This window comes from Rhipicephalus sanguineus, chromosome 3 (assembly GCF_013339695.2).
Source record: "Rhipicephalus sanguineus isolate Rsan-2018 chromosome 3, BIME_Rsan_1.4, whole genome shotgun sequence".
NCBI lineage: Eukaryota > Metazoa > Arthropoda > Arachnida > Ixodida > Ixodidae > Rhipicephalus > Rhipicephalus sanguineus.
This window is the reverse complement of record NC_051178.1, coordinates 6,432,190-6,459,080: the sequence shown is the minus strand read 5'-3', so window position 1 is coordinate 6,459,080 and position 26,891 is coordinate 6,432,190. Positions and strand designations below refer to the sequence as shown.

Below are 26,891 nucleotides of genomic sequence, written 5' to 3'. Positions count from 1 at the left end.
TTCGAAGGACGGAGGTGTAGCGGCGGCTTCGGCGTAACTCAGTGGGTCAGCCGCAGTGGTTGCTTGAGGCGTCCTGACCACAACTTGAATGTAACTCAGCGGCGCAGGAGCCAGAGGTGGCTCGTGGTACTCAGGCATGACCTCCGCAACTTTCGGCTCAACCGCGTGGCGGAGGGGAGGAAAAAGGGTGGTCGACGTCTGTTGAACGTGCGGCGGGTGGGCAAAGGCCAGTAGAGTGAACTGGCATGAAATTCTCTCCCTCACGAATGACTTTACTTCTAGCCGATATAGCCGCCAAGCCAGCAAGCTCTGGGTCGCGTGATGGAGAGCGAAAGCTCATCGAACGCTGCCGGCGGAGCTCCTCGTAATTCTGGCACAGTGTTATGACCTCGGCCACTCTGCAGGGGTTTTTTGGCTAGCAGCATGGTGAAGGCATCGTCGTCACTGCCTTTCAGAACATTCCAGATCTTGTCAGACTCAGCCTTGGTGCCATTGGCTTTTTTACACAAGTAGAGGATATCTTCGATATAACGTCTGAAAGATTAAACTGCCTGCTGAGCTCGTTCCCGTAAGCGCGACTTGCGTTCTTTCAGGAGAAACCCACTTGAAGGCGGTATAGAGCGCAACCCATTACGCAGTTCCAAGGCATCGCGAGAATATATATGCATATATATATATATATATATATATATATATATATATATATATATATATATATATATATATATATATATATATATATATATATATATATATATACATACAGGACACGCACACTTGTCGCGCCGTTGTTTTTCCTGGTCCGAATGCTGACTACGCATAAATGAAGGGAATCCCGCAGAAAAGACATTCAACAATCTACATATGATTGTCGTGGAGGCCTACAGTTTAATTGTAGTTAATTCAATAACTATGCACCAAGTACAAAACAGTCTTCTTGTCATTGCATTAGATGTGTTTTGTCTCATATTTGTGCTGTTTTTGCGGTGAATTCATGCCAACTACCCCATCTAACCACATTTCTGCAAAACTATACGTTTGACTGCAAGAAAATAAAAAAACAACAACCAGGTAATAAGGCACTCCAGAGGACCCAAGAACTGGCGGAACGCCATCACGTTCCCGCCCCGACTCGGGCGTCGCCTATGGTAGCGGCTGCTAGGGTGTACCCCCCCGGATCCCCCGGCGGCTCAACTCCTCAGGGCCGATGAATAAAGTTCTTGACTGACTGACCAGGTGATATTCACAACATACTTCGCCCGCGCACGTGTGCTCAGTTCTCTCGTATCGCACGTGCACTGTCCGTTCGTCTGCTTTCTTTTGTCTGTCGCCGCACACCCCTCGCTTTTTCGTGGTTGGCTCAGAGGGGCCTGAAACACAGCAGCCAGAAACGTACGCACACACACAAACGGGACGTCCCGAGAATTTGGCCTTTATTTTCACCTGAAGACATTAACCACATCCATAGAGGGTATTTTCAACGGCGGGAAGGGTCACCTTCTTTCTGAGCTGTTGCACGGGAGTACAAAAGCTGAGGTCACAGTCTCGGCAGTGCATCTTTGGGGCGTCATGCGTATTAAACACAGTCCAGGTCCCGTGCAGCCTTCATTGACAACGTGCATACTCCTACCACGGCCGCTGGATAAAACGCGCACGGGTACGGCCTGCCGCGTGCCCCGAAACCGGCGTGACGGGCATAGTTTCCCGGAGCACCGCCGCGGCGCCACTGGGCGGGGACGGGTTTCGCGGACGCCCGCGGGATCACATGCGCGGCGCGCTTGCGGCAGTTATGCTTGGGCGCGTGCGTTTTCATGTGACGGCGGAAATCCTCTTCTAAAATTTATCTAGCGTGTACACATCAGTTAATTACCGATATTTTTTGTTCATTCTTGCAGCGCTTGGGAATTTTTGTTCTTGCCTTGCCAAAGAAGCAACTTCGCGCACCGATCGCTTTTTGCGGAAGTAATCGCGTGGGCATATTTTTCTGGTATCCTAGAAGACCACAACTAACCAACCTGGAGGCACTGCACCTTTCCTGATTCATCGAAATTCTTTATTTTGGCTCTGAGTATGTTGATTCAGATTTAATCATTTCATTTCAAAAAAGTGATCTCAGAAACTGCAGCGGCCACTGTTTATTTGACACGAAATAGGATAAACTTCTTCCTTCCTCCAAACATGTTTAGAGTACACATACGGTACGGTATCGCATGTAAGTGCCGTGAAATAATGCTTATCATATGTGCGACCATCTCATAGAAGGAGATTCGAGTCACTTTGAAATTTCAGTGACACTACATCTTCAATACTGACAATTGGGCGAGCTAATACGGATTAAATAATATGAAAACGGTCAGACGGAAAGAGTGATGAAAAGACTGAAAAACACACGAACACAACTGCTTGCATTCCTGCGCTTTTCAGTAGTTCTGTTTCTTCCCGTTACGCCGTGTAACGAATTCAACAGTGAACATAAAATCTGGACAAAATGTGAGAAGTTATTTTATTGATTATGAATTCAGGGCTCATCCCTGCCAGCTGCAAACGGCGGCTTTGCAAACGTCGTTGAAATCCAGCGGCCGTGACACCACCTTCCCGTTTTCTCTTATCTCTCGGTTTTTTTTAGTTCCCACCTTTCAGCCCGCGGCACCTTTGTCATCGGTTCCGGTTGTTTCCGAACGCTGTCGCGTTGCGGAGGCGTGCGTTGCCCCGCAATGCCATGTGGTACTGATGTTGGTTGCCGTGAAAAGCACGTGTACTCCTTTTATTGAGAGAGTTGGGTTGTCTGTGGTCATTAGCGGTACGGGCCACAGACTCAAACTTACCTCAGCAAAACATGCGGAGACAAAAAAGTGCATAAAAGCGGCTGGTGGGCCACGACAAGATTTCATTTCAAACAAATATACGTGGCAGCCAGCACACACATTGCGAGCGACTCACAGGGACAAAGTTAAGGTGGGTCGCTTTTGACAGCTATACGGTAAAAAACAACAAAAAAGGGGGGGGGGGGGCGGAGGTAAACGCTTTCCTTATACTCGTCTCTGTTTTCTTCTTATTTTTTATTATTGTTTTGTTATGCCTCCAGCTTGTAAGCCCAAATTTTGGCTTCCCATGTCTACTTCCAGTCTGTGCAGACCATAAAACCTTTCGTTTTGGTCCTTTGACGTTAGCCGCTGTACAGGCACTGGCGAATCTTTGTTGCACACGAACGTGATTGTCTTCTGGCAGTCTCCGTCACGTGGTCGTCACTTCTAATGAATATATAATTCCGCAGCCTTTTCAACAAAGTTACGAGGAGTGCGTCACTATATTTGTAGAATCCGCTAGTATCAAGCATCCGAAGCTGAATTACTTTTCGGCACAGTATCATGTATCAGACATCATGAAAAAGATTCAACGTATGTTTTTACATGCACTTCCTGTGTATAAAGAACATGAACGTGTATTGCCAGATGTTTCAAATAAATACCTGTCAAGCATTTTCAGAAAGGTGCTGAAGAAATGTCACGGAAATCAATATGTTAAAATAACAAACGATGCATTCATTACACGCACATAAATATAACAACCACTTTTTCACACATTCAGCGCCATATAATGTTGCTACGCGCATTGTGGAATATTCTTTCAGACACAAAGCAAAAAGTTAGTCCTGGAAAAAAAACGTGCCAGGAGCTCGGCACGTACACGGAAATTTAAGTGGCTATTTAACCAGATTACGCGAACGGACTCAACTGAACGCATGATATGTCGTGACTGCGATAGATGAGATGGAAAAAACCGCTTGGAACAGCTGAGTGAAATCGCTGTTGCGACCATCACCAACTAATTTGCTGCGGCTGCTGCCCCAACGGAGCCGCCGGCACCCGTTTCCCCTTCCCCGCCCCGTCGCGCCGCAGCGGCCGCAACTGCAACTAGGGCCAACACGCGCTCTCCCATAGAAAGGCGCCCGACGCGGCAGGCCGTACCGTGCGCTTTTTATCCAGCGGCCGTGCTCCTACTCCCCACTGGACATGTGCGCCGCCGCGGCGCGCTGCCGTCGCCGCCTGTTTTTGCTCAAGCCGCTGGCGCCGCCGCCGAAGTCCTGAGAGAGATCACGCCGCCACCGCCACCGCACAATAATTGCGGCGCGCCGCCGTTAGTGTTTTCTTTTCACCCGAACGGGCAATCGGGACATAAAGCTCTTCTTGATGTGCCTATTGTGGGAACCACGCCCACCGGCTATCGCGAGATAGCGCCACGTGCAGCGCAGACGCGGTGCGCGTGGCCCATCTGCGCGGCTTAAAAGGGGCAGCCTGCGCGCCGCCCAGGAGAGACGTGCCTGGGACGCCAGGAAGGACGGATGCTGCCACCCGCGCTGGCCGATTGCTGCTGCCGTCGATCATGGTCGTCGCCTCGTCGTCTCGTGGGCCTGGACCGACCCCGCCGTATGCAGCGTAGACTTAAATAAATTGTTGTTGTTGGTTGTTACGAGTTGAAGCCTCCGTCTCCCTTGCTTTAACTACGGACGGGACGCAGCAAGCCCAGTACCCACAGTTGGCGCCCACCGTGGTTTTTGCTCCCGCCCGTAGGAATAGCACGGTGGACGTAGGTCCAGTCCCTCGTCTTGTTCGTTGAGTCTCCGGGTAGCGCACTCTCGTGCGTGTTGTTTTGTGGCGCGGTTTTTTTTTCTCTTCAGGGCGCAGGCAGACGGAAAGCATCTCCGGTCCGGGACGATCATGCCGACCGGCGGCAAGCAGGATTCTTCGCACGAGCAGACTGGCCAGCTGCTGGCACAGCAGCTGAACACATTTCAGCGTGTCGCTGAGTTGTGCAACACGGTCATGGACCGCATCGGCACTCGGGCCGGCGAACCACAGCTCCTACCTCCGGCCACGCTACCCACGTACACGGGTTACGACGACCCGAAATCGGTGGCTGACTTCCTAGAGGAAATGGACAGGTATGTCAGAATGACCGGTGCCTCGGAAGCGCACGTGATGGCTCGAATCCTGCCGTTGGCTTTACGGGATGGCGCAGGACGGTGGTGGAGGCTACAAACGCCTTTCACCACTTGGGCAGAATTTGAACAGCGCTTCCGAGAGGAATTTCTGCCCCCTGGGTACGAGCTGCGAGTCCAGCGTGAGCTTGAACTAAGAACCCAGCATCCGGACGAAAGTTTGCTCGAGTACGTCCGGACGATGCAGGAACTGCATCGCCGAGCAGCACCGACTGCCTCGGAAAGGGATCAAGTAGCTCGGGTCATTCGACAGTCATCCCAGATTCAGGCCATTTCTTTATGGGCGCACATTCGAAACCCGTGAGCACCTCGCACGGGAGGCCCGCGGTGTACAAGACGCCCTGTTAGCTGGGAGCACTTACGTGCCACCGCCAGCGCCGCAATCTGCTCTTGAGCCGTCACTGGCTTGGCGCGCCCCCGTAGCCAGTCCCTCATGCGACCTGACGAGCCCAGGCGCATTCACGGCTATCTCCTCCCGTGCCCTGGACCCCTTCGCACATGATCAAGGGCTGCGCGGGGCCCCTTTGAATACCGTATCAGGGGTAAGCTGTCCCTGGGAGCAAGTGTCCGCGGAGCAGCGTCATAGTGCAGAGCGCTCGCTCCTTACTCGAGCCATACAAGAGCATAGTCGGTCGGACCCCCAGTCCCGATACGCCGGGTTCACAAGTCCTGCGCGAGCCGACTGCGACAGGCGCTCCTGTTATGCGTACTCCGGGAGCCACTCCGCCGAAAGGCGTGATTTGAGTGATAGGTTAAGTGGCCAACGCAGACATACGCATGTCGTACGCTACCAGTGCGGTCAAACTGGTCATGTGAGGCGGCAATGCTTTGCGCGCCGTAGCGCGAATGCAGGTTCGGGAAACTGCTTCGGCCGGCGACACTAACCACTGGCGGTGTGTCGCAGCCCACGGCCGTAAATGCCAGGAGCGTGCAAAGCTGTCCGGAGCGTGTAACGGACGAACATCAAGCTGGTGAGTCAATCATCGTCCCCTCTGTTTGCCGCGTAACGCAGGCGCAGTCTCCAGAACCAACGATGAAAGTTAAAGCGCTGGGCATTACCGTACCTGCTCTTCTCGATACCGGTTCAGGAATCTCGTTAATCGGTGACGTTTTGCTTGAGAAGTGTAAAGCTAAAAAGATCAAGTTTCGTAACTCAAATGTTCAGTTGCTGATGGCATCAAGCCATGTATCAAACGCTGAAGGTTGTGTTCGCTTACGGATAAGCTTTAATGGAAAAACGAAGCGCCAGCGATTTGTTTGTTTGCCTGGTCTATCAGTGTCAATGCTTCTCGGTCGAGATTTTCTTGCAGACGAGGGGCTCACACTCGACTTTCCTGCAAGAGGCTACCGCCTTCACGGACAGTCCGAGACAACACCCTTTACGGAGAAGACAGACTTCGTGCCTGTACCAAGACACGCGGAAAGCGTGGCAGCCATGCACACCACCCTGCCGTCAGCAGTCATGCAGTCCCTCAGCAACTTCACGGGAACGAACCACCAACGGAAGCAGCTAGAGGCCGTGTTAACACCGTTCTCGGGAATGTTTACGGAACGTCCTGGGAAGACTGACGTCCTAGTGCATCGCATCAATACCGGCGATGCCCGGCCATGGCGTTGCAACCCGAGACCGTTGTGCCAGTACAAGCGAGCCGTTCTCGATAAAGCCCTGGACGAAATGATCGACACAGGAGCCGTACGACCCTCGGACAGTCCGTGGGCCTTCCCTGTGGTATTGGCCCCAAAGAAAGATGGTACGGCACGTCTTTGTGTGGACTACCGTAGGCTCAACGCAGTCACGGTGAGAGATTCCTACCCTTTGCCAGCAATATCCAGCATAACTTACGCGCTGGGAAACGCAAAGTTCTTCACCACTATCGACTGTTCTCGTGGGTATCTGCAAATCGAGGTTCACCCAGACGATATCCCGAAAACTGCATTCGCATGTCACAGAGGCTTGTTTGAGTTTGTGCGCATGCCTTTTGGTCTCTCCAATAGTCCGAGTTCCTATCAGCGCATGATGGATATGGTTTTGGGTGATACAAAGTTTAATTATGCACTTTGGTATCTTGATGATGTGACGGTGTTTTCGCGCACGTTTGAAGAGCATCTTGAACACTTGCATACGGTGCTACAGCGCATGTCAGCAGCCGGTCTAACTGTTCATCCCGGAAAACTGCAGCTCGCTACTAACAAAATCAACCTTCTGGGGTTTGTTGTCGACAACGGCGTACTAAAACCAAACCCAGATAAACTGAAGGCAATTGCGGATTACCCCCCACCCCGAAATACTAAGAGCTTGCAAAGGTTTCTCGGAATGATTGCTTTTTATCGTGACTTCATTTCGCAGTGCGCAGACATCTCCCGACCACTAACTCAGTTGCTGAAGAAAGGCGCGAAATGGCTCTGGAGCGGTGAGCAACAAGCAGCTTTCGACACGCTTCTGAAAGCAATCACCAGTAACGCCTCCCTTCAGCTGCCAGATCTTAACAAACCTTTTGTGTTACAGACAGACGCCAGCGATTACGGACTTGGCGCAGTACTTTTACAGGAATGCGCAGGTGCTTTGAGGCCTGTTGCTTTCGCAAGCCACACTCTGACCGGTGCGGAACGCAACTACTCTGTAACAGAAAAAGAGTGCCTGGCTATCATTTTCGCATTAAAGAAGTTTGACATGTTTTTGGACGGGGCTCAGTTTGTCATTCAGACTGATCACCAAGCGCTCTCTTGGCTGAAACGATTGCCTAATCCCTCGGGACGATTGGCCCGATGGGCGCTTACCTTGCAGCGCTACGACTATGTCACTGAGTACAAGAAGGGTAGCACTAACACAGTTGCTGACGCACTCTCACGTGCACCTTTGTCTATTGAACCCCAGGTCGAGCCGGAAACAGTGTGTGCGGTTGCGAAACCAGCTGTGACAATACAGTCACGTTGGGGTACTTTGGTCACTAAACAGGAGCTTCTTGCAGCACAGCAAGGTGGTGGCCTTTGTCGTAAGGTGTCAGAAAAGCTAGCGGCTCGTGATCCAACTGACACCGGAAGCGACGAGGAGACAGACTGCTACATGCTCGGAGAAGGAGGCCTCTTGTTCCGGTACTTTCCTCAGGTTGACGATGGTAGTGTGGAGTCACCGTTTCGAGTTGTCATTCCTCGCAAACTTCGCAAATTGTTCATAAAGTACTACCATGACAGTGCTTTAGCTGGTCACTCTTCAGGGCAGAAGACTTACGAGAAGCTGTGTCGTACTGTAACGTGACCAGGGTTGAAACAGGATGTATTACGCTACGCGCGTTCCTGTTCAGTTTGTCAAAAGGCGAAACCACGTGGGGGTTTACCGTTAGGAACAATGCAGTCAGTTGAGAGTACATCGCCATGGCAGATTGTTGCATGTGACGTGATGGGCCCGTTTCCCATGAGTCCGCGGCGAAACCAGTATCTGCTTGTTGTGACTGACCATTTCACGAAATGGGTTGAATTGCTTCCTTTGCGCAAGCTCACTTCGCAGAAAGTATGGGACTGCCTTCTCGAAACCTTCACGAGGTTCGGATTCCCTGCCCAGCTGATCACGGACAACGCGACATACTTCACCAGCAAGGTGTTCACGGATTCCTGTGACGCCTTGGGAATTCGTCACAAGCGCACGTCTGTGTATCACCCGCAAGCCAACATCACGGAACGGGTAAACCGAAATGTGAAATCTATGCTTGTCGCGCATACTGAGCGTCATAAAGATTGGGATCTGAAACTGGCAGAAATAGCGTTCGCAACTAGGACGACAGTTAATCGCTCAACAGGTTTCACTCCTGCTCAACTTAACCTGGGCAAAGAATTGAGCTTTCCGCAGGACAGTGCTTTGACATGTGCAACCGCTTCTTCAAGGCCTTATTCAAAGTTTGCAGGGGACCTGAGACAGAGGCTGACCGACGCGGTACAACAAGCCAGACAGCACCTCGATGTGTCCCGAATGGAACAGGCAGGACAGTATGACAAGCGTCGACAAAACGTTAGCTTTGAGGTTGGGGACTTGGTGTTGAAGCGGACACACCCGCTCAGTGACGCCTCGAAAGGTTTTGCCGCTTCCTTAGCTAACAGGTGGGACGGACCGTATAGAATCACCCAGAAATCCAGGCTCTCGTACATGCTGAAAGATTGCTTAACTAATCAAGCGTGTGGCCCTATTCATGTCTCAGATCTGAAACCATTTTATGCACGGCAAGACTCAGCAGCTGATGATCCAGATATGCCTCACCAGGGCTTGGCCACCCAGTCACCCACACCACCAAGCAAGTGGTACAACCTGCGTCCCCGGTGACAGGCAAGAGGGGTTTGTGAAAATGACTCATTCCCTTTACTTGTACTTTTTTCCAGTTCCGTTTTTCCATGAATTTTGGAGGGAGGAGGAAGCATTCATAGGCCTTCCCAAAGTACTCTAAGGTCCCGTTCGCCTTGTTATGCGTTGAATGCACATAAGTTTGTTCGTGGCGAGAAGGAAATGTTTACTGGTTTTGATTGTCCTCGCTATACTTTAGGGTCCCTGCAGCCGGCCTTTCCGGACCATCCTCCGGTCCCCACCACGTCATTTTGAGGGGGGGGGATGTGTGGGAACCACGCCCACCGGCTATCGTGAGATAGCGCCACGTGCTGCGCAGACGCGGTGCGCGTGGCCCATCTGCGCGGCTTAAAAGGGGCAGCCTGCGCGCCGCCCAGGAGAGACGTGCCTGGGACGCCAGGAAGGACGGATGCTGCCACCCGCGCTGGCCGATTGCTGCTGCCGCCGATCATGGTCGTCGTCTCGTCGTCTCGTGGGCCTGGACCGACGCCGCCGTATGCAGCGTAGACTTAAATAAATTGTTGTTGTTGGTTGTTACGAGTTGAAGCCTCCGTCTCCCTTGCTTTAACTACGGACGGGACGCAGCAAGCCCAGTACCCACACTATGTAAGGGACTGCCTATTTCGGCCGCCACTGATTGGCCGGAGCTCGGCAAACAACGTGCTCTCTGTTTCCGGTTTTCTTCTGCAACGTCATTTTGACATCACGAAGTTTTCACAACTCTCGACAAATATGAGAAGGACGGAATGTGCTTCAACCACGGAGAAAAAAACAGCAGATAGCGGAGGTAGTTGTCAGATATTGATGTTAAAGAGACAGGACGTGCCAACGCGAACACAACAGAGAAGTCAAGAAAATGAAGTTATTTGTAACGTAGACCGCCACGTGCACCCTTTTGATAGGTATCGCCGCTTGCCTGTGAATGCGGAGATAAGTATTTGCGTCTACCTCCTTTTCCGCCGCTGTATGATTTTTCAGTTGTTAGCGGCGCTTGCGGTGCCTTGACTAAACTGTTTGGTTCGTGTTTGTCACCCTGTCCTTTTAAAGGGCCCTAAAACAGCATCTGAAAATACAAGAAATACGGGCAGTTTGGTGTAAGTTGCGCGAAGCTTGGCACATCGAAGCACGGGCCCGTCGCCGCTCGTACTCTCCGTCTACCGACACGTCTAGCTTTGAGATCCGCGGCTTCCTCTTCGAAAGTAGACACACCCCGGTTTACTTCATGCTTTAACTTTTCGGGCGGCAATAAAATACTTTCACGCATTCACAGCGACCACTAGTTGCCAAAGTTAGCCGTTATACACAACCCCTCCCCCCCCCAAATTCCTGGGTACGGCCCTGCGCACATTGTTCGGACGCCCCATGACCCTGGACACGATCGGGCGCAGTCAGGCTATGCACTATAGAGCGGAGGTAGCAGGCGATGTCTCCGTCGGTGGGCATGGCTTAGATACCGCGTATGCGCGGCATCGCCAAGTGGTGCGGTATCTGGTAGCTAGACGACGCGATGCTTACTTCCACTATCTTTCCATCTTTTCTCTCTCTCTCTTCTTCTTTCTCTCTCTTTCGTTGGTGCTCTCTTTGTTTTTCTTCCTTTTCGTTCTGCTGGTCTTTCTCTCTATTTCTCTCTTTCTCATTCTTTCTGTGCTACGCTTTACTCCCTCCCCTCCTCTTTCCCCTCCTCCTCCTCACCGTCACATATCTCCTCCACATGCTCACTTCCTATACCAACCGCCTTGCTACTCGTACTGTACGAGGTTATGCTATGCTCTCCTAGCGTCCCTGGATAGCCGAGTGGTAGGACGCTCGAGCGCCGTCGGATCGAGGGTAGGCGGGTTCGAATCCGGCCTCGTGTAGAATTTTTCCCTTTCCCTTTCTTTATATCTTTCTTTCCGTCTCTCTGTTTGTTACTTTCTGTATTTCTCTCCCTCTGTCTCTAATTCTTTCTCTCCCCATTAGGGTTAATACAGGCCCCAGTCGTTGCGTCTGCCCAAGTTCAGTGGAACATACCCGTTCATGATGATGATGGTTTTTGGGCACGGTCAAACTCTTTACGCCGAGCTAGAACTGCTTCGCTGTTAAAAAACGAGCGCCTTATTCTCTCTTGGCGTTTCTCGTCCTTGTGGCGCACTTAGTGACGCCAGAACGTTGATTCACCTGACATCATTCGGTCACACACTCTCGACAGGTCCACATACGAGATATATCACTTGTGAATTGTCTCCCACCCTACGCTGCCACGCAGTCGCCCACCCGTTCTTCCTTGTCTCGCATGACCATCGTGCGCGATCAACTGCTTTCGCTCCATTCTGTGCGTTTCCGATTGCGTTAGCGGATATAACAGGGTGTAGTGGACAAGCGCGAAATCTTTATAGGCTCAATGCTTAGTGGTGACAACGTACGCGTGTTTTATAAAGAAATAAGTAAAGCGTGTTTTATAAAGAAATAAGGAGATATCGTTTGTAAGAAGGGTAGTGAAGGCGAGAACGAAACTAATGGAAAAGGCGCCGGATTGGTTGATTCATCCAACGGACGAACTTTTTAGGGCGAAGGCAATGCAGCGCTCCAGAAAAAAAAAACGAGCTCGCATCCACGGTTTTTCTATATATTTTTATTGCGATAGCAGTTATATGGACACTATGGGCAGGCTGTAAACTGTCGCCGTCATGTTCCGTATAAAGCCCAAATCCATAACATTGCTCCGCGCATCGTATGTTCTACCCGCGAGTAAAAGCTGCCGAGCGCCGGCGAGGCATACGGCTGCCGCAGAAACGAAACAACCTGGCCATCTCCGTCGCACGGAGGGCGCAATGCGATAACATCAGCCCATGTGCGAGGCCTGCCGTCGACTGCTCCTCAACGAGAAACGAAACGCCCCGCCGTCTTTCGCTGGACGAAGGAGTATGAACGGACGCGCCGGGGGAGGGGAGAATGCGTGGCTCGAGCGGCAACTGTGAACATTCACTATAGGCCGCGGTCGGGAGCTCTGGCGTCCACGCTACCTCGGCAGTTAGCAGCAAACGGCTCGATTACCCTTCTACGCGATGTGATTTCACCACTTCGTGCTGTAACCACCGATACGATAAACTTAACGAAAACCGGTTCTCTCCTGGGTGCGGCCGTATTCCCATGCACTAGCGTTTTGTAGCGTTACGAGAGATCGGATTAAAAAGGTAGCTACTAGCTATAGTTCGTACAACATAACGACATATCTCTGTCGCATTTACAGCTTCGCTTTTTCGTTGAAACGTATTTTTTTAACACGGAAGTGTTTTATGCCAGGGTTCACCACGGCTCCGCTGACGTATTTCCGTCATGGATATGACGTTGTAAAATATAAAGATAACAGTGGGCAAAGAAAAAGAACCAGAAGAAAAAGTTTCGTCACCGGGAATCGAACTCACGACCGCTCGTTCCAAAGCGCGCAGCGCGAAACAATTCAGCCATGGACGGCACGTTCGTCACGCTACTAACGGCGAGCTATTTATATACACTCCGTTCACTGCGACTGGCGCGCCACCGCGCGGCCGTCACAGAAGGCAGACGTTGAGAGCCCGAGCAGAAGCGAACGCTTTCCTGCGCCCGCTAGCACGCAGTTGTTGTAGGTGTTCTGTGACGCAGTCATGAACTGCTGCGTCGTCAGTTGTACCAACAGGTACACGTCGTGACCTGCGGTAACGACGTTGCACCGTTTCTCAACTCGTCCGTGCTTTATTGGGCAGCGGCAATGATCCACTTCCTCGGGGTCTCAGTAAGATTACAATGATTTAGAGCGTAGTGGGTTCCTCGCAAGTGCACTTGTACTGGTTGCCAAGGAAGCCCATAAGCGCATGATCCATTACCTCGGGGTCTCAATAAAGTTCTTCGCCCCCCCCCCCCCGTCTCTCTTAAGTGGATCACGGCTGTGCGACGAAAAAAGTTAGCTTGGTTCCCGCTCCCTCTGCCGTCTTGCGTTCTGCGGTTTTGTTTTTCTTGTGCCGCTAGCATCAGTACATTTCAGCCATGATGGAACAAACTGGGAGTCCTCTCGGCACGCGAAGATATGCAGTGCACATTTCGTTGGGGGTGTGCCGTCGAAGGATGTGTCGTCCCCGTCGTACGTGCCAACGATATTTCCTGACGAGTATCGTAAGCGGTCCGTGCTTGCCGAAGATAAGTTAATAGTCAGCTCTCGTGTCGTCGTAATGTTTCTTCTACGTCCCGTGCTTTACGTTCGCGCTGTTCCTGCAGACATGATTTTACTGCTGGCGGAAGCGCAGCTGTTCAAGTAGAGATGGGCTAACTAGGTGTCGATCCCCTTCCGCCGAGACGTTGAGGGGCAACAATGTCAGGTGGGCGCGGCTCTTCGGAAAGGTCCTAGTATTAAAGGAGAAAGACTACGGCTGGTGTAGCCCTACGGCACTCGGAAGCTTCGAGAGGTCGTGGTCCCGAAAACGTTAAAATGGATTAAAAAAAAACAGTGGTAAACACAGGACACAGTAAGAGGAGACGACGGGACACTCACTGTGTCCTGTGTTTACCGCTGGTTTTTTTTATCGATTTTGACAGTGTACCAACTAGCCCAGTCCAACGCATTTTTGGTACCGAAAATGTTTGAGCACATCTGCGCTAGAGCGTAGCTTGGGTTACACAAGAGTTTGCGCAAATTATAAAAGCGTACTGAGCTCACGCACACGAGAGAGCCAAGAGCACAAGCATTTTAAGTGGTTGATACTTGTAGTAAACAGGTGACCCTGTAATCATTCGGCGTTGATGAAACGAGCAAAGTGTGCTGCATGTACACAAATGCGCACACGGAACTAAAATCGAGGCTGTTTATTTTCATCTTAGATCTGACCGTCGTTGCAGTTTTCTGCGAACGCTGTTGCGACGGAAGCGCAATGTTTGTTTCGAAAAGAAGCATAAACAACGAACGAGGTTGTAGCGAATGAGGGAGACTGATGGTGGCCGAAGTGACCGTGCCGTCGTCGGCGCCACATCACTTGAAGCGAAAGACGAAGCGGGGCCGATCGTAACACGTTTATTTCTCGCCCGCACTTCAAGCTCTTGGCATGAGCCGCGCGAGCGGCGAGGTAGAAAGGATCATGATGAGCGATGATGATGCTGCAATAAGCTCGTTGCTAAGCGCGACAATTTCAAGCAAAATACTCGGTGGCTGCGAATCGACATGACACGAAGCCACCAACAAATAACCACGCCGGCCGGCCACTCGCCGAAGTTTCCGCGGCGAGTAGCCGTGGATGATTCTAAATGTTCTGACCATTTTGCAAGTACACGGATAGTGGGCATGCACCAATAATATTCTAAGCATGAAAGAATGACAGCTTACGTAATAATAATAATTGGAGTTTAACGTCCCAAAACCACGCTATGATTATGAGAGACGCCGCAGTGGAGGGCTCCGGAAATTTCGACCACCTGGGGTTCTTTAACGTGCACCTAAATCTAAGTACACGGGCCTCAAAAGTTTTCGCCTCCATCGAAAATGCAGCCGCCGCGGCCGGGATTCTATCCCGCGACCTTCGGGTCAGCAGTCGAGCGTCATAACCACTAGACCACCGTGGCGGGGCGACAGCTTAACTCGATAGCTATGGAGTAAGCCTCTTGTGTGACGCACGCCTGATGCACGCATTTAGCCGTCAGTACTGACGACGCCGTAGCAAAGCGTTCACTCACGTCAAAAACGTGGCCACTTTCGTGCAGGTTTTCCCCTTTTTTTAATGGTGGCATCGCGGAAGAACAATCCCACTACGATATCTTTAAATCCAGCTCGTAGCACTAACGCGCCAGCCATGGGCGCTTGCGCCGCCATAGCTGTCTGCTAAGGCTCTCAACGTTGCACGCTCGCCGCACCGCAAGTGGCGCTGCGTGAGTCTTTCAAGGCGCCCTCTATAGGTCCTGAACGGAGTGTATACACCATTTGCGGGTGGCTGTACTCAGAGATCTGTGTTAGTGTGTCTTCGTTATCACTAGCGAGATGGCGCGACGGGCTCGAAGAGCGTAAAGCCCCTTGATCTAGGAAAGTAACGACACTCTCCTCCGCGCTCGCGTTTCCTCCTCGATTCTCCTCGCCCGCCGCCGGCGCGCGCTGCGCACGGCGCCATTTTACGCCGGGGCTCCCGCGGACGCGCCGCAGAATTCAATAGGGAACCCAAGCTCAAGTTTGCGGCGCGACGACAGCGCCGCGCCAGCCGCGCTGCGGCTCTGTCGGAAAACACTGAACCGTCGCGCGGCCGACTCAGCCCCTTTCACGGTAGCGGTAGCGGTAGCGCACGTGCGCTCGCGTTCTTCTCTCGGTGCGGGCGTGCGGGTAACTGTGGGGCCGTCAGCTCGGCACGTTGAACCGAGAGGCTTGCTGTGCGAAGCTGCGCATTTCCACGATGGCAGAAGCGACCCCGCGGAAGCGCAAGCGTGGTCCGAAGTATTGCGGTTTAGTGGCCAGCCACAACAGTGCAGACAAGGCACACGATTCACCTGTTAAACTGTATCGGTTCCCGGGCGTGTCGCACGAGAAATAAAGGCGGCAAGCGTGGATAGCTGACAGCGCTGTCTCGCCTTCTATTTTGGCTGTCTGAGTTCATCGCTTTCGTTCGTTCCGACTACCTGAATCGGTAAGTAACGGGGCGCATGCACGCAGCGACTACAGTAATGATTACTCGCTGTCTTCTCGCATTGTTAAAGTCCAGTTACGGTTGTAGGTGAAGCAACTTTGTGTTTTGATTCCCCGTGCTCGTGAGACCTACCCGTCGTTGTTGAACGTTCACATTCGCGTTATACCGTTAGCGTTGCGCGGTTGGTTGAATTCAACTGAACTCCGCACATTGTCAGAAGTTCGGCGCCTGCATTTCACGCGTCGGGAAGGCTGCTTTATCACGCCGGAACGGACGTCTGTGCATTTTCAGCAAGCTTTGACATCGTTCTGCAGGTTTGCTTTGTTTTTGTCACTTTATTGGGGTGATATACATTTAAGCCGCTAAATATAACTGGCACTTCATACATGCTTTGCAATTGCAACCTTGAATTAACCACCTTCTGACTTTGTGCGATTTTCTAGCCGCGTTCACGCAACAGGTTTTATACGCCTGTCAAGTCGGTATCATAAAAAGAGACTGCAAGCATGACGCGAGAGCCGAAAAAACGAGGCGAGCAGTTCATCTTGCTTTACAGTGGTTGAAGCTCAGCTAGCTGCCTCGCGTCTTAATCGGCGGGTGATTCTCCAGCGGCACGGAGGACTTGACTCTAACCTTCTCAGGAAGCAGTGCCATGGCCGTATAATCTTTTTTTCGCACGCCGCAAACGTTTGTTCACGAAAGTACACGGCTGCTACTGTAAGCATGCCATATCAAAACAACAATCATATGATTCGTAGTCCACGCCGCAGAACATCGATAGCGTGTACGGCTTCATTTCGGAGTGCATGTGGACCATTATTCATCTTTAACGTGACAGAATGAGACTTACCTCGAGGTATACGTCCTACACGGTGTAATCGCGACTTGGGAAATGCATTTCGCTTTGAGTCGGGCGTGGTTGTCGTCGATCGTCTGCTCTTCACCGTTAACGTGATTGACGAGCTTTCCTCATTTTATCAAGTTCGCTTTGCGGAAGTGCCAGTCAAGCTTGAAGATCCTTTTGAAGCCGCACTGCACGCGGTACATTGTGAGACGCCGCAAGTGAACCGCGAGAGCTCTGCACGTGCACGGAAGCGAGCGGCAACGCGGTGGCGAGAAGGGAAAGCGCTCGCTGATCACGCCCCAGTTTCTCTTTTTCTGCCAGAGATGGCGCTGCCTGTCAAGAGCAGCAGCGCCGCTAAGCGTTGCTTGGGAAGCCTATAGAGGCGCGTGATTTGGAACCACTTGCGCGCCCCAGTGGTGTAGAAAACTTTGAAACATGGTGTTAACAAGATCGAGAACACTGAAATGAACGTTCATTAAAAGATTAGTTTCTTCCTAAAGCCGTGCAAATGGGGCATGCTAATTTAAAAGGAGTTTTATGGAGCGTTCCCTCATGCAGACGTTGTTTCTGCCGCATGACAACATGCTATACATCTGCATCTGATATAGCTTAGCTTGCGTCATGTCCGCCTGTGTCCGGATTTTTTGTCGCTTTCCTGTACGCTCATGTGCAACACAGGTGCTTAAAGCGTCGCATCTTGTAATGACTTCGTGGAGAATATATTGTCAATCCATGTGTTATCTTGACGTGAAAGTACGTTTACGCGGGTGTCTCCTAACTGACCAAGACGCTTGCGCAGTCTCGGCACGATCAAGTAGGGCCAACAGTAACGCATCTACCGCAATAACAGAAGCGCCGTAAAAAGATTTTTCAGAATAGTATTTTGCAGTTCGTGTCAAAAAAACTAGTACTCGGTTTACCTGTGAGAGGCGACATTCCGTACGTTGAGGATAAGTAAACGCCTCTAGTAACGTATTATGATAGTTCACACGAAAATGCCGTTGCAATATGTAGTAACAGAGTTGCAATTGTGATTTTCATTAGGCAAAAAAAAATTATAAGAGCCAGAATGAGAGTGCAATATCAGCAGGATGTTTTATTTTCATGCGCGCGCAACTCGTTGGTTGATACGTAACTAAAAAGAGCGTCGTATCATAGTCAGCACCAGAATCATTGCTAGTGCATAACTATGTTATGAAGTAGTACTGTTTCAAAAAATACAATGTCAAGAAAATAGAAAAGTGGTAATAGTATATCACTGCACAAATATACACCGATTTAAACATGACACAGAAGTTTCACTGCGACAAAAGTTGGACGTAAAAGACGATATCTCGCACTATCAGCTTGTTGTTTACAAACAGCGCCTTTATATTCTCGGAAGTGACAGTGAGGAGAGGTAGCACGTTTTCTTTTGAGCCGAGCCACTTTTTGCAAAGAATATTCCACGCGGATATTCGTGCAATTGAGATTGACTGCGCATTCACAGTCAAGCCAATAATTTTATGAGCTCGATAGTCGGATACAGCCCAAGAAGCACTTAGAAAATAACAGTCTACATGCAGTGAGCATTGGTAGACGTGGTATCCCGTGACGCAAACAAGCGCTGTTTTCGAAGGTCCATTCAAAGTATACAGCTTAACAGGGACAACTGCAGTGCCTTTACGATAAGCATAGGCACTCATCAGGTGAATGGTCATAAAGCAGACAACACCGTAATCAATTCACGCGGGCACTTTTGATCGTGATCGGGGCCGACCCGGATTAGGCTCGATCCGGATCAGGTGCTGCTACACGGTCACTTTGATAGCGATCAAGTTCGATCGCGATCGAGACCATCGTGATATACTCATCGACATCTGGCTCCCACAGATTGCGATTGGATTTACGTTTGCGCCATACTCGATCTGGATTAGTTTGTACCGTAAAGTAGCGATGATTGTTGACTGCGATCAAGAAATTCGATCGAGGTTGACTGTGATCGCGATGAAAAGTGCCTGTGTGACTCCGGTACAAGAGATAATCTAGTTTCTTATCGGTAAACGGACAGCGCGTTAATGCATGCAGGCGTATTGAAAGGGGTTGCGTGACTGCAGGCGTGACTAAGACGAGCAATTTCGGCAGCAGCATGCTAGATAACGGCTCACTTATCACGGTGTTATTGTTTTTGTGTTGCGCAGTGCTTGTTTTTTTTTTCTTGCGCCGGATCGCATTTATGTTATTATTTTTTTGCATAGACACCCCCTTCCCCCTCGAAAAAAAAAAAGAAAACAAGAACGTAAAACGAACGCCAGTAAGGGTCATTCGTCCAATCGTTTCTTTCTTTTTTCACCAAACATTCACGTTAAGCGGATCCTAACAATCACGACAAGCGCGATCGAGAAGCTGCATTGTTCGCAGCGAAAGCAGTTTTTGTAGTTGTGCATTTCAGACTGAATAACAGTTACCGACATGCGAAGTGATGGAGTCTCAGCATATTATTCAGCATATTGAGAACAGCCCCATTTTTATACAACGCGTAAATAGCCGAGAAAAAGAAGAACGTTTATGAGCATCCAGAAGAATATTTAAAACGCTGCATTCGGCAATGCTTTGACACGAGCGATAAAAAAGGCGCCTTTCCTCGCAAAGAACACTGTTCCTTGTCGAAACAAAGTTTTTCGGCCGATGTTTTGCAGCCACTGCTTCTTGCGCAAGCCCTCACACTTACTTTGGGAAATCGTAAAAAGTGCAAACCGTTGTTGCAGTTACAGGCGCAACAGCGCGGCATAGCGCCCACGCAAAGCACAGAAAACAAAGCGCGCGCAAGGTTCGCTACGCGGAGCCCCGGCGTAAAATGGTGCGAGCGAAAGAGAAAAATACCAGCAAAACACAAGATCCACGCGTCTCTAAGGGCAACGGCGAAGGAGACCAATCGTCGCCGCGGAAAGAGCGGCGGAGAACGGGAGGCCGCGAAAGGGGCGAGGAGGGAGGAAGGAGGACACTCACGCGGCGGCGAGTACAGTGAATGGCGGTACTTTCCTAAGATCAAGGGGCTTTAGAAGAGCGTAGAAGAGCGCTCTCGAAAGGTCGTCGCCGCTGCGACGAGCGACCGCGTCTACAGGGCGTGGTCGCTTGTGCGGGCGCTCATCTCGTGATCGCGGTGGTTTGTACGTCTCGCGTTGAGAGCACGAATGTCACTTGGCCACTGCAGCGGCTGCTTTTGCGAAAGGAGCGCGGTACTCACGCAGAAAAAAGTTACAAATGTGACAGTTAGTTCGCTCTCATCCTGTGCATGTTCGTTCCGTGCGTCCTTTCTGCTTGAGCAGCGCGTTGCAAGTTTCGAGCTGCTTGCCGTTCTTCGCGTGACATTACAATTTGTTGCTGTAGCATTCATTCCATCGCCCTTGGGGCGCAAGAATGCGCAACAAACGCTCAGCTACGTCTGTGAAGACACGTTTAACTTTCGTGTTATACCGATTCCTATGACAGAGGGATCATCCATGTTTTTTTCGAACTTCAAGGGACAAATTTCTCTTCCCACGAACTCTCAAATCTAGCCCCCTCCCCCCGCGCACCGCGCCGCCGCCGATCCGATAAACCCCGCGCCGTTCACGCGCCGCAGCCGGAGGTGGAAACACCGCCGCGCCGCCGCCGGCGATTTTGGGGCAGGGCGCACATGCCTACAGTCCCCACGCTATCTCGTCAAAGAGACGCAGAGGGGAGGCAAAAAGAAAAGACGTACAGATGGTGGTGTGTGGTTTGAAATCAGAAAAAGACACTGTCCCCTGAGGTAAAATAGTTACCGTATAATGCTACCTTTAGGTAGCAGCCATGCTGCATGCGAGCAGCTATGCGTTGCGGAGAAGGTGATGCTCGGGCCAATTTTAGTATTTTTTGACGCCGCCGCCGCAGTGAACTGGATTGGCACTACTTATCGACAGTCAAGTTAATTACCGATCTTCGACGCGCCAAGCATGTCGATCGGCGACATAGTGGGCATGTCGCCTGCAGAAAGACAGTGCAGCTTCGCCGCATAGCTGTGGTTGCTAGCCAGACCTATGGGGAACTCTGCTACATAAAGGTAGCATATACAGTGACTCTAAGGTAAAATGTTTTTGAACGCCCCACTCGGAGAGACGGAGAACTTTCAATTTCAACGCTTTCGTTTTGTTCGTCTAGGTGGCGCTAGAGGAATATTTCCGTCGTAGTCATAGGAATATTGTATATTTCGCAGTATTCCTACAGTACTTGTGTGTGATTCGTGTGCATAATTATATCAAGAGACCGTAACTACTATATTTTGAGCTACGGAAGCTGAGACTTCAGCCCTGTTTGCAGATTACACCGGTTTTGTTGACGTTTGCAGCATGAAAAATTAAGACAGTTTACGAGCTTCGTATCGCGTTTCTGCTTGCTTTATTGAAAAAACGCCACGGTGAAGAAATAGATCGGGGACTCTAGTTTCTGTACGTGCAAATTCAGCCACAGAACTTCAGTAGCTTTCCACGAAAATGGGCCAAGGTAGGTCCCTATATTAAAGAACATTGTCAAATTTAGATGAATATAATTTAAAAAGTAGCACGTGGACATCCATGACATCGAGCATTCAGACGGAAAATCTTATGCTTACATACGCCCCGAAAATGAACTTTCTCCAGCGAATAGTTACTAGACAGTCTGCTGCGAAAGTTATTAGATTTGGCTGTTTTCAAAAGCTAATCAACAAAACGGTAGAAGTCCAACATGAATTCGCTACTTTGAGAAAATAGGCAGATATGTCTTGAATGTGCTGCGCGAAAAACAGTGCTGTAACTGTAGCATATTTTTCAAAAAATGGTCACTGCTGAAGCACAGTCAGCCAAAACCGTGTAACTGCGCTTCCCCTAATACTAATGGTTCACGTGTTTAGTAAATATATTTGAGATGTACAAAGACCAAGCTTTTCAATTATATATAAGACTACTACATAAAACACGGGGAACAGCCGCCGCGTCACCTGGAAAAGTCACAAAAACGATGTGTCCGTGTCGCCGGAGTGAGACCGCCACCTTAAGTCGCACACCGTGCACAATCTCCCAAGGCCGCTTTGGACACAGGGGCGACGACGCACGATCTGGGAAAAACTCGCAATGCACTTCACTAATGCGTCGCAACACTTCGTAGGGCCCAAACGTAGTGACTGAGCAGTTTTCCTGAAAACTAGTCAACACCCAAACGTGATCGCCAAGAGCGCACTCGGACTACCAAATTACACACGCACTGACCAGCTCCTGCAGTTGGGTATCTACAATACTCTGGAAGAGATTGCAGAAGCGCAAGAAAGGGCGCAGATTGTCAGACTCTCCGGCACCAGGGCGGGCAGACGGCTTCTCATAGAGATGGGCGTCCCGCCCGCCAAGGTTGAAGACACCTACCAGGGCCTTTCGAAAGGGCTGAAAGACAACGTCATCATATCCCCCGCCCCGCGCAATATGCATCCCCAGCGCAACGTGGAAAGAAGGAAGGCCTGGGCGGCGACGCTCCTACATCGGGCGACAGAACTTCCTGGCGGCAGCTGCTTCGTAGACGCGGCCCAGTATGCCAACAGCAATAGTTTTGCAGCTGTGTCGATCAACCACAGGGGTTCGACGGTTAACGCCACTTCGGTACGATGCTCGTCGTCGTGTGCGGCCGAGCAAGTGGCCATCGCCTTGGCCCTTGTGGAGGATAAACATGAACATATATTCAGCGACTCCAGGGCAGCCATCCGCGCCTTCAGCGTTGGCGCCGTGTGTAAGGAAGCCTATCGCATACTGGAGGGTAAAAGCATCACCACCCACACTCTCACGTGGTTCCCCGCTCATATGGGATCCATCAGGGGAGGCTCCACAAACCTGAACGAGTTGGCCCACTCCACGGCGCGACGTCTCGCTTTCCGCGACCATGGAGAACTCCTTCGCCGGCCCGCGGTTTTGGAGAACAGAGATCATCCGACCACGTACAACGAAATTACGCAGCACTTCTATCTCGGCAGAAGAGACTTTCCCCTTCCTAACAAGAAATTAAATCGAGCGCAGGCATTGACTCTCAGGTTACTGCAAACGGGTTCGTATCCCAGCCCGGCTTTATTACATAAAATTTATCCCGACATTTATCCCAATAGCTCCTGCAGGTACTGCAACGAATTCGCTAGCCTAGACTACATGCTCTGGCGTTGCCCCTCGTTACGGGGCACGGACCAATTCAATGAAGACAAGTGGCTATCCGCTATCAAGAGACATCGGGCTCAACTATGGGCTGTCCAGAGGGCCCACGATGCGGCGGTTGGGCTTGGCCTGACTGTCCCAACGTGGGAGCGGCCCGCTGCGCGTTGAGTCGTGCACCTCAGGACTTACAATAAAGTTTTGCATTCATCCATCCATCCGGATGGTATTACACTGGTCGATGGCGAGCGTTCAGTGGCGTACATGCGCACTCTGCTGGTGCGTAATCTGCAAGCGCGCTAATTGACGAGCTTTTTCGGCGTACTGGGCATGTTGTTCAGCGTCAGCTGTGTGCAAAGAGTCGCAATCATGTGGAAGCATCGCATCCAGCATAGTCTGGACCTCACGACCATAGAAAGACGAAAAGGCACGAATCGTGTAGTTTCCTGGATTGTATTGTAGGCGAATGTGACGTAAGGTAGGACATGATCCCACGTCTTATGCCGGACATATACGTACATGGATGACATATAAGTGATGGTTTTGTTCAGTGACTCAGTCAAGCCGTTCTTCTGCGGATGATATGCTGTGGTCTTGCCATGACTTGTGTTGCTGAGCATGAACATGTCATGAATAAACTGTGCCGTGAAAGCTGTTTCTCTGTCTGTGATTACGTATCACGGGGCGCCATGCCGAAGAGTGATCTGGTCTATAAAAAAGTGGCAACGCAGGAAGCTATAGTACGTTGCAGTGCCCTTGCCTCAGCTTATTTCGCCCAACAGCCTGTGGCTACTACCAGTGCTGGGCAATATCGAAGATACATGTATCTGCGATACTATCTTTTGTGTATCTTGTATCTGTATCGCGATACGTCTCGCAAGACGTGTATCAGTATCTCTATTTCCGAGACATTGAATAATGTATCGTGTATCTTATGATACAAGATACTGTGACTGCAACACCACTGTCCGGAACAATAAACGCTGACTGAACTCCGCTTCTCAATCTGACACTGTTGCCACTAAGCCACCAGAATTAAACTAAGGGCAGTAACATTTATTTTATTTTCCGCTAGAATTTTCAAGCAAGGGCAGGCAATGAGCGCTGAGCGTCCCTATTGATGGAGCAGAGTCACGTGGCAGCGCTCGTGTCGTCTCGACAGACAAGCGCGCGAATGTCTACGCCCAGCCGACCTTTGCTTGTCGCTTATTTTTTTCTTTTTAGTTCTGTCAGCGCCATGACACTTGGCTCTTAGCCACTGTCCGGTGAGCCGCCTCCATTCCGTGTGGCGTCTTTCGCACAAATTGTCATGCCTCTGTAGTGTCGTTATCGAGGTTTCTCTTGCGTTGCGCTTCGTTACAAAGTTTGAAGATTATAAGAATCGGGTTGTTTGGCGCGTCGTGGAAATCACACATCGGCGACTTGAAGAACATCGGAGATTTGTGTGTTTGACCTACAAGCAATGAGACTGACTTTACGCAAATAACATTCTAACATCCATAAAACCACAGGTAACGATGCTCCATCTAACAAAAAACATGCAGCTAACAGAAGCTATCTTGGCGCACCTCCCTTTTTTCTTTTAACCAATGAAGTATTAAAACCAATATTTGATTGTTAGCACAAGCTCTTTGTAAGCTCTCCTCATTTTCCATCCCATACCTTATTTATGTGTCTGTATTCGTCCGCTTTCGTCTGCTTACTGCGATATGTCTTTAACGTGCTGCCAAGGTATAAGCTCTCTGCTTTATTCTTACTTTTAACTGACTGCGTCATTCCTGCTGCTGTTTGCATTTGAGTTTACTGTTATGTCAAGGCGATGTTTGGGACAAATATATAATAACCTGCGCTTGCCTGGAGTATACAGTAAAAAACATGGTTGATCTCTCCATCATAGGAGTCGGAATAGCACGAAAGTAAAACGTGCCCTTATAGAAGTAAGTAACTGAATGTTTACTGTACATTGACATAAGAGAGTTTGCACAATGTATATTGATGTCTGGCAGCTATAGCACCGTTTAACGTGGATGCACCTACTTTGATGCTTGGTGGTACATCTTCATGCCGACGACTAACATCCATGTTGAATGATTAAACAAATCCTTGTGCTATCTGTAGTAAACGGTGAAAGCGTAATCAGAGAACGAGTTGTGACAGCCAGAAGAGCATTCTAAAAAGAGACAGGGCGTGCAAACACGGACACAAGAAAGAGAACCCACGCCCTGTCTCTTTTTAGAATGAATACGTACCAACTAGCTCAGCTCTCTGTTATTCTAAGCCAGAAGAGCGTCGCATATTGGACGCAGAACATGGTCGCCATCCTGCGGCACGTTAAAATGTGATTGAACGCCACGGCCGCACCAGAGGGAAACGCAAAGCGCGTCGTGCCGCCCCGGTAGCCCTGCCGCAATTTAATTTTTCTCGGGGCGAGCGCGTAGACGGGGAACGCGGTGTTACAGGCAGGTGAGGCAGGCGCGCGTCGCAGAGCTTTTTTTGGTTTGATCAGGGTGATGCTATGAGCGAGGCCGCGTTTACGACGCTTGTGTTAAGGTCGCCACCTCGCGGTGTGTCAAGGCATTGACAAAATTGCACTTCTATTGAAAACGCGCCGAATGGGACGAACGTGTAACGCGTTGCAGGTACTAATCGCGGAAGCTACAGTAATGATGAATTTCGCTACTTTGCCGCTCCTAGAGGGCAATATCACCCCGCCGACCGGGAGAGTGGTAGATATAAAACGCGCGTTTGTAAAGCCTCCAGAGTTTGTGACCGTGGCGCAGTGGATAGCGCACCCGGCATCTGTTGTTGCGGACCGAGCGGTCGTGGGTTCGATGCCCGTTGGCGGAACTTTTTTCCTTGCCATCTGATCGTGTACATTTTTTCGCCGTCATTTCCGTGACGGAAATACGTCACTGAACTGCAATAAGGTACGCATTTGGGCTGGTTGGTTCATGATTAACTGTAGAAACAGCGCTAAAAGACGGGACGAACGAGGAAAGGACACAAACAAAAAAAAAAGGGTTGTTAGTCAGCGCCGTTGTTTGTGTCCTTTCCTCGTTCGTCCCGTCTTTTAGCGCTGTTTCTACAGTTACGTCACTGAAGTCTTGGTGGACCCCGGCATAAAGCACTTTCGTGTCAAAAACAATTTGCTTACTACACAGTAGAATAGCGAAAGTGAGTTTGCATGATAATAACGTAAATTATTAGGAGCCATCTTACGAATGTTGGCATAGGGAATGGAGAAACATTGTTCCACAAAATGGCCCATTCTTCTCATGAGCGTGCCAATGAGTCGTTTTGGGCTATTTTCCCTGGGCACTGAATTTTCAGCGGTCTTACCTTAAATGCCTAATTGCCACAGCTATTAATGGTTATCCGCCGCGGTGGTCTAGGGGTTATGGAGCTTAACTGCTGACCCGAAGGTCGCGGCGGCTGCATTTCGATGGAGGCAAAATGCTGGAGGCCCGTGTGCTTAATTTAGGTTTTAGAACCCCAGGTGGACGAAATTTCCGGAGCCCTCCACTACGGCGTCTCTCGTAATCATATCGTGGTTTTGGGACGTTAAACCCCAACAATTATTATTAGCCCTTAGTGGTGCCGCCGGTATCGGTTTCTATACTTATTCACTGTGTTTGATACGGAACCGCTTTTCTATTTTACTTAGATATATTTGTTTTCCTTTTTTAGGTTTTCTAAATGCTTTCACTGTTACTAATCACCAGGTAATTGTAGCTATAAGGGGCAATATAGTGGGAATAGCGGCGGTGTTTTATGCACAACTATACGATACGTCTGAGGCGTTTCTGGGCTGCACATGCTCTCTCGTAGAAAAATAATATTAAAAAAGTGCGCATTGCTGAGTACGTATTACTTAGCACGCATTACGTAAACACGATGCGTAGCAGACACCAGCCTTCATACTGCTGTACACCTGCCTGGTGAT

General features: G+C 50.2%; 1 pseudogene; it reads left to right on the top strand.

Annotated features, from left to right (window-relative positions):
- Positions 1-4,702: 4,702 nt before the first annotated feature.
- Positions 4,703-9,311, top strand: LOC125757987 (uncharacterized; annotated as a pseudogene).
- The last annotated feature ends 17,580 nt before the right edge of the window (positions 9,312-26,891 follow it).